Source organism: Chenopodium quinoa, unplaced genomic scaffold, assembly GCF_001683475.1.
Source record: "Chenopodium quinoa cultivar QQ74 unplaced genomic scaffold, ASM168347v1, whole genome shotgun sequence".
NCBI classification, from domain to species: Eukaryota; Viridiplantae; Streptophyta; class Magnoliopsida; order Caryophyllales; family Amaranthaceae; genus Chenopodium; species Chenopodium quinoa.
Window position 1 is genome coordinate 743,359 of NW_018742441.1, and position 6,915 is coordinate 750,273.

Here is a 6,915-nt window from a genome sequence, read left to right on the forward strand (position 1 = left end):
ATCATCGAGAAAATGACAGAAAATTATAAGGATTGGCCTGACAAGCTCCACTTCGCACTGTGGGGTTATCGCACGTCAATCTGTACATCAACGGGAAATACACCATTTTCTTTGGTATATGGAATGGATGTCGTACAACCTGTTGAACTAGAAATACCATCTCTACGCATTGCGCTAGAGAGTAAACTTGATGAAGTTGAATGGACTAGGGCACGATATGAAGAATTGATCCTACTCGACGAAAAACGACTAGAAGCTCTACATCACACTCAGTGCTATCAAACTCGTATGGCTAGACATTTTAATAAGAAGGTCAAGACAAGAAATATCAAAGTAGGAGATTTGGTATTAAAAGCACTAAGGAAAAATGTTTTAGATCCAAGGGGCAAGTTTAGACCTAATTGGTCTGGCCCCTACATTGTCAAAACATACCTGTCAGGTGGTGCAGCAAAATTAACTGATATGGATGGCAATGAATTCTCAAACGTGACCAATCTTGACCAACTTAAAAAATACTACCCATAATTACTTGAGTAGGACACTCAAGAGAGCTACGTTTGGCCTAATTCCTTAGGAAAGGATACGTAGGCAACCCCTTACGGGTGCGGCCACTTTTTTTTTTTTTTTTTTTTTGACATCTCCGCGTTCCAGAATCAACTAAAAGACAACAAAAAGTCGGCAAATTATTGGCGTCGCAGAACAGAGTCTGGCGCCAAACTACAATTGCTGGCGCCAATTCAGCAATAAAATCTGGGCGAGTTTTGGTGTTTTTTCGGAAAATTTTCGACTTCCGTACTCGAAGAATTTCTGGAAAATTAATTCTTTTTTCGATTTTCATTGCTTTAATAATACAAATTTAAAGTAACAATTTAATTGAAAGCTGAAATTTCATTAATAAAATAAAATTACATTGTTAATGGAATTTAAATAAGGCTGAAATAAATTAACTTTAAATAAAAATTAACAATTAATAAATCTAAAGCTAAGCAATGTTTTTAATCTTTCTTCTCCTTTTTAGCTCTTTTCCAATTCTTTTCTATTTCCTCATCTTCATCCATTACTTTAGCTAGTAGGCATCCTTTAGAGGACCTACATTCAATTTTGGAATAGATTGTTTCCCCTTTAGCTAGCACCCCATGCTTCTTTTCCACCCAAACCTTTTTGTCCGTGGTGTTAGCTTTCCTTTTCCCTTTGTCTCTAGTAGAATTCTTCTTCCTAGGCATTGTAGGTGTTTTGAATTCAATTCTTGCACCTAAGCGTTCTTTGGCCGGTGTCACCCTGTCACCCAGACGATTCTTCACATCGGTCCTACCCTGATCAATTGAAGATTTCTTCAGCAACCACTTCTTTACGTCATTAGGTAAAGAAGGGGGAACCTTTTGGGCAATCACTTCCCATAACGGTCTAGCGCTCCAGTAAGTGTCGAATCTATCTACTTCTTGAGATACGGGGAACTCATAGGGAGGACGAAGATCCCCAGAAGGAATATTTTGAAGCAAGCCGTATTGTCTTTTTACCCTGCAGGGATAATAATATGTTACACGAGACAAGCTTGGGAGACGGCAGAAAGGTTGCTTGTTAACACCAACCGTCCTTTCTATTTTCCACCATGGGATGACCCACTTGATAGCAAAATCACGTGATTCAAAGACTTTTCTCCACCCATGGCGCCCAATTTTAGGGATGCGCTACTTCCTTCTCACGAAGCAAGTGGGAGTATATTTTTCAATGTCGTCCAGAGGGCTAATTAATCCTAGCCTCTCCATTAGCCACATTTGTAAAAATTTTGCAATGCAAATAAATTATTATTACAATACAAAAATATATTTTTTGATTTCTGTAATTAAAAATATTATTTTTCTACTTGTAATAAAATTGGAGAGCCGCGAAGAGGCGCTTTTGGGTCCCTTTTCAATTCATCTAGACTAATCATAGTCTCTCCAACTATCAATGGCATTGGATTTCTCCCTGATTCAATTTGTTCTAGTACAGTGGTTATAATTGATTGACCCTCGTTATTTTTACCACTACTAAGACAATATTGATTGAGCATGCAAAATAAGAACGCCCTTCTTCTATATATATGAAAAGATTCAGAAAGAGGTTTATCAAAATAATAGCGTGCATATTCTTTCAAGCTAACTATATTGCCATCTACTATTTTTGATAAATCCCTATCCTTTAAATTAAAGAAGCGTTCGAAATCCCTATAGTAATATGCATCTACTCTAGGGATTACTACCAGGTCTATTGCAGGGAAGCCTAAGATAGCACCAAATTCCTCTGGCAAAGGGCTAATTTCATCATACCCTATTCTGAAACAATGTGTATCGATATTCCAAAATTCTAAAGCAGTATGTATGAAGTCTATGTCTAAATCTACCCCTTTGATGCCATAAATTCCCCCCAAGTGAAATAAATCTAATTATTTTCTTTCTCTAGCATTAAGAGATCGACACCATTCATGAGTGTATTGGGTGAAGGTTTTAGTGGCTAAAGACATGATTATTATATTTTTTCTAAAGAGGAGAATAATTTTTTCGCTGGAATTATGGGAAGAACCGGCTGAGCAGGGGGCTATTTATGTACAAATTGCGAAGAATTTTAATCTGAATGAAATACGGAGTCGGCGTCAATTGGCGTCAAAGCCCCGACATTGGCGCCACCCTCCAGTGCTTGGCGCCACACGCTAAGTGTAGCGCCTGGCGCCACGCGCCATAGTCTGGAGCCAGCTGCTGTCAAGTCAACAGGGCAGCCGCGCGTGCTAAGTTTGCGTTTTGATATTAAACTTGAGTCGGTTAATGACTTTATGGCCCTGTTCAATTTTTTCTAAATATCTTTTCTATCTTTTTCCATAATTAATTAAATATCGCAATTATTTTTAATTTTCAAACAAAAAATAAGCTTTTTTTTCGTTTTCTTTTCCTTTTTATTTTTCTTTTTGGGGGAGAGAGTCGGATAATATCCTCCATCAATAATAAAAATGACGGAATTTTTGCGCAAAATTGTTATCACACTTTTCTTCTGCACACACTAACATACACTAACATAATAATAAACAATCAAATGAATTTACAATAACATATAAATACAAAAGTGTCTAAATAATGAGTCAAAGGCAAAAGTTCTATAAAAAAAGTCAAAATAAAATACATATACAGAAACAGACTACGGCGCCGGAGGACATAGGCCCATCATGCCATAAAACTGCGCCGTACGAGGAGTCACCTCTCCACCAGCTCCAGCCTCAGCACCAGCTCCAGTCTCCGTAGGAGGAGGAAGACTCGAGACAGGACCGCTCCAGCCAAGATCAACCTGAGGCAGAGACCGCGGAGGCTGCTGCGATGACGAGCTAACCTCGTACATCCCACCACCTCTGAAAGCTGAGGTAGCCTCTCCTACCGGTGCAGCAGGAGCACCCTCAGAAGAAGATCCCGAGCCCTCAGCAACGTCGGCTCGAGCAGCCTCGGAACGGCCACCTCTACCTCCTGACGAAGTACGACGACGTCTCGAGCTAGACCTCGCCGGATCTCTCCGCCCCTCAGGTCGCGTACGGGTGTGAGAAGCGATCGGCTGACCCTGCAAAAAAAAAAATAAATCAGAAACAAGGTAAAACTGAAGCCATAATGCAAAAATAAGTGAAGAAAGGTTACCTCTCGGACAACGTCGTCCCGACGACAGGTAGCCGCGTTCCTCATCCGTACGAGCTGGCTCCGGAAGGCATCTATACATCGTGCCATAGCCGAAACCACCTCGCGTGAGAACTGTCAGAAAAATAAGTCAGTGAAAATACATGATAAATGAATACAAAATTCTGAATTAAAACTAGGCTTACACTAGTCTGGTGGCGAGGAATCGACCGCTCCACGAAGCGCTCGCCCTCGGGAGCCGGAGAAATCATCTCCTCGATCAGCCCATATACCCCCTGGTAGTGAATGGACATACGGGGCGGCACAAACTCAGTGGGACCATCCTGATAAAACGGAAAGAAATCAGTAAGGTATTACTTGGGGGCTACTTAGCGAAAAATAAAAAGCTAAGAATCTTACCCTCACATCCTCAGCCGGTACAGGGGCTGGAGCTAATAAAGGTAGCAGCTCCTCAGCGTAACACTGCCCAAATATCACATGGGACCGCCAGAGGGAACCAGATCCCTCGGCCATGCTCGACAACTGTCCCTCGTCGAACATATAACGTGGTGGAGGAGCAGGAACGACGAAAACATCAGAAGAGTGCTGTCTAGCAACTCTCTCTCCTAAATATACAACCGCTCCGTAGGTCCCCAGAAAGTAGCGACGCTCAGCAGAGTACTGTGCAGCTAATCCAGGGACTGTGCAACCGCCCCATGGTCGGTATACTACCACAGGTCCCTATAAAAAGTATCAATCAGGCAAGAATATGTCTAAAACACCACAGAAGAGCAAGATAAACACTAAAAGTCGTACCGAGATGATCCGGCTCCGGACGTGTGCAGTAGACATGTCCACATGGAGGCCGCCCCAAGAAGCGCTCACCGGATATCCCCTCGGCGATGGTCTTGCCGGCGCAACAGAAGGAAAGTACTCGTAGAACCAGATCTACAAAAAGTTAAAAGCGTGAGTAAATAATTTCAGGGCGAAATTGTCTTCGACATCATTCCCTAGCTTGCGGAAAGTTGTCACAAACAACTGAGGGTAATTTCAGGGCGAAATTGTCTTCGATCATAGTCCCTTAGGCATGGAGGATGATCATAATGCGGATGAAAATTATTTCAAGAGAAATAATTTTCGATAGTATTCCCTTGGACGTGGAATATTATCAATGCGGATGGAGATTGTTTCGAGAGAAATAATTTTCGATGATGTTCCCTTGGACGGGGAATATTGTCATAGCGGGGAGGATAGTTTCAGGCGAAGCGATCTTCTAATTTCGAAGAAGTTACAGGCGTAACAGTTTTCAAGCGGGATTGCATTCTCTAACTTGCAGGAGGTCATCAAAACAACAGTGAAGCAGCAACAATCGGTTACTTTCAGAGACGTGTGCTCGACGGTGCAAGATACGCGTTTCTTAACTCTTTTATCTGTTTAACTAACGCTAGTTTTGCAGGTATCGGCGTTATAAGATTGATTTAGGATCGCAGAACGTTCTGAATCATTCTCCGTCTCTATCGATACTTTGACTTTTGTTTTCGAATCTTGCGTTTCTCCAAACTCAGTCAAAGTGGGGTCTTCTGTAGACACCCATTTGTGTCTCCCCAAAACCAAACCCAGTGATGAGTACCTTTCACGTCGAATCATAATCGAATGAAACGAAGTGTGGAAAGGTCTAGTGTAGCGGAAAGTTTTATTTCTTTTCTCTTCTCCCTGATTTTGAAAACTTTATTTTAAGAAAACAGCCAATCCAGTTTGGTTGGTCCATTATATGGGTCCAATAGTGGTGTAGTTGGATGGGGATTGCAAAGACCTTTCCAACGATATATTATAAGCCCAATTCCGATGAATATTGAGGAAGTTATGGCCAATTTACTAAACTGGGCCCGGTTTGAGCTTTATGTACGGCCCAATGATCTAGGGGAGGGCCTAATATGATTTATCATTCCTAATGCAATTAGGAATGGTTTTAGTCTTCTAGATTCTTCTAGAAGGTTCTTTTCATTCCTAATTCAATTAGCATTGATAAGTTGACTTTGTTGACTTTTCAGAGTTTTAATCAAGATCAAATAACATTTTCGAAGAAATTATATTATTTTATCTTACAGTATGGGAAATTTATCAGATTTTCAAAAACGCGTTGAAATCCAGTTTGGCGTCCAACCCCAGGCCTTGGCGCCTAGAACCAGGCTTGGCGCCAGGCGCTAGCCATTGGCGCCTGGCGCTAGCCACTGGTGCATGGCGCCAGCTAGCCAGGGTTGGCGCCAATCCTGTTTTGCGATCTTCAGACTCTGTTTTGTTAAATTATCTTTTTTGGATGATTTTCTCTATAAATATCGAATCAAAAACTCCGTTTTCATTCACCAATTGACACGAATTATCACCAATATTAATCAATTAACTAATTCTCTTCATTCGCAATTCATTCGTCTACAACCTTCATCTCTCATTCATCAATTCTCAATAAATATTAATTCTTTAGCATTCTTTTCTTTCTTCAATTCTTTCTTGCTTTTTCATACAAAATTCCGCATTCACAAGATCTAGATATACCTAGCCATATTCGAAGTTGCCTTCGCCCTAGACGTGAAAGGTTTTAATTTCTGAGGGTTTGGTCCCAAATCTCTCTTTCAATTATTTGATTTAATTGTTTGATTATTATTTTCCTTGAAGTTACTAACGTGTGTATTTTGTTATTAGAAAGAGGTACGAGGCATTCAAGTAAGTACTTTAATGGTTTAATTGATATTATGATGTAGAAATCATGCTTAGATTGTTATTTTGATTCCTAGTATCATGTTAGGATGTTTTCCTTAATTTGATGTTTAGGGTGACAACAATAAATTCCTAGTATTATGTCTAGGGTAACTTTAATATCAAGTATGATTAAAAGTACGATGCTTCCTATATTCTCCCTAATATTTGTTCATGTTAGTATCATGTTAGGGGTAAAGCTTTGATTTTTATTGTTTAGTGACATGCTAGGGTTTGTTATTAATCTTGTTAGTATCATGCCTAGGATCTTGCTATGCTTTAACATGATTATGAATATTATTATTATTAATGATGTTGATTATTTATTATGTTGCTTGACACATATTATTTTATATTGTTATTCCTTGATCACCTTTATTGCATGTTAAAGGGAATTTGTACTTGTAATCACGCTTAATAAGATAATTAATAATCTTGTTAGGGTTAATTGCGATTATAATTCAAGTGATCGCCAATAATAGTTTATGTGTGCATTAATATTCAACCAACATAGATTAAACAGGTTTAGGGT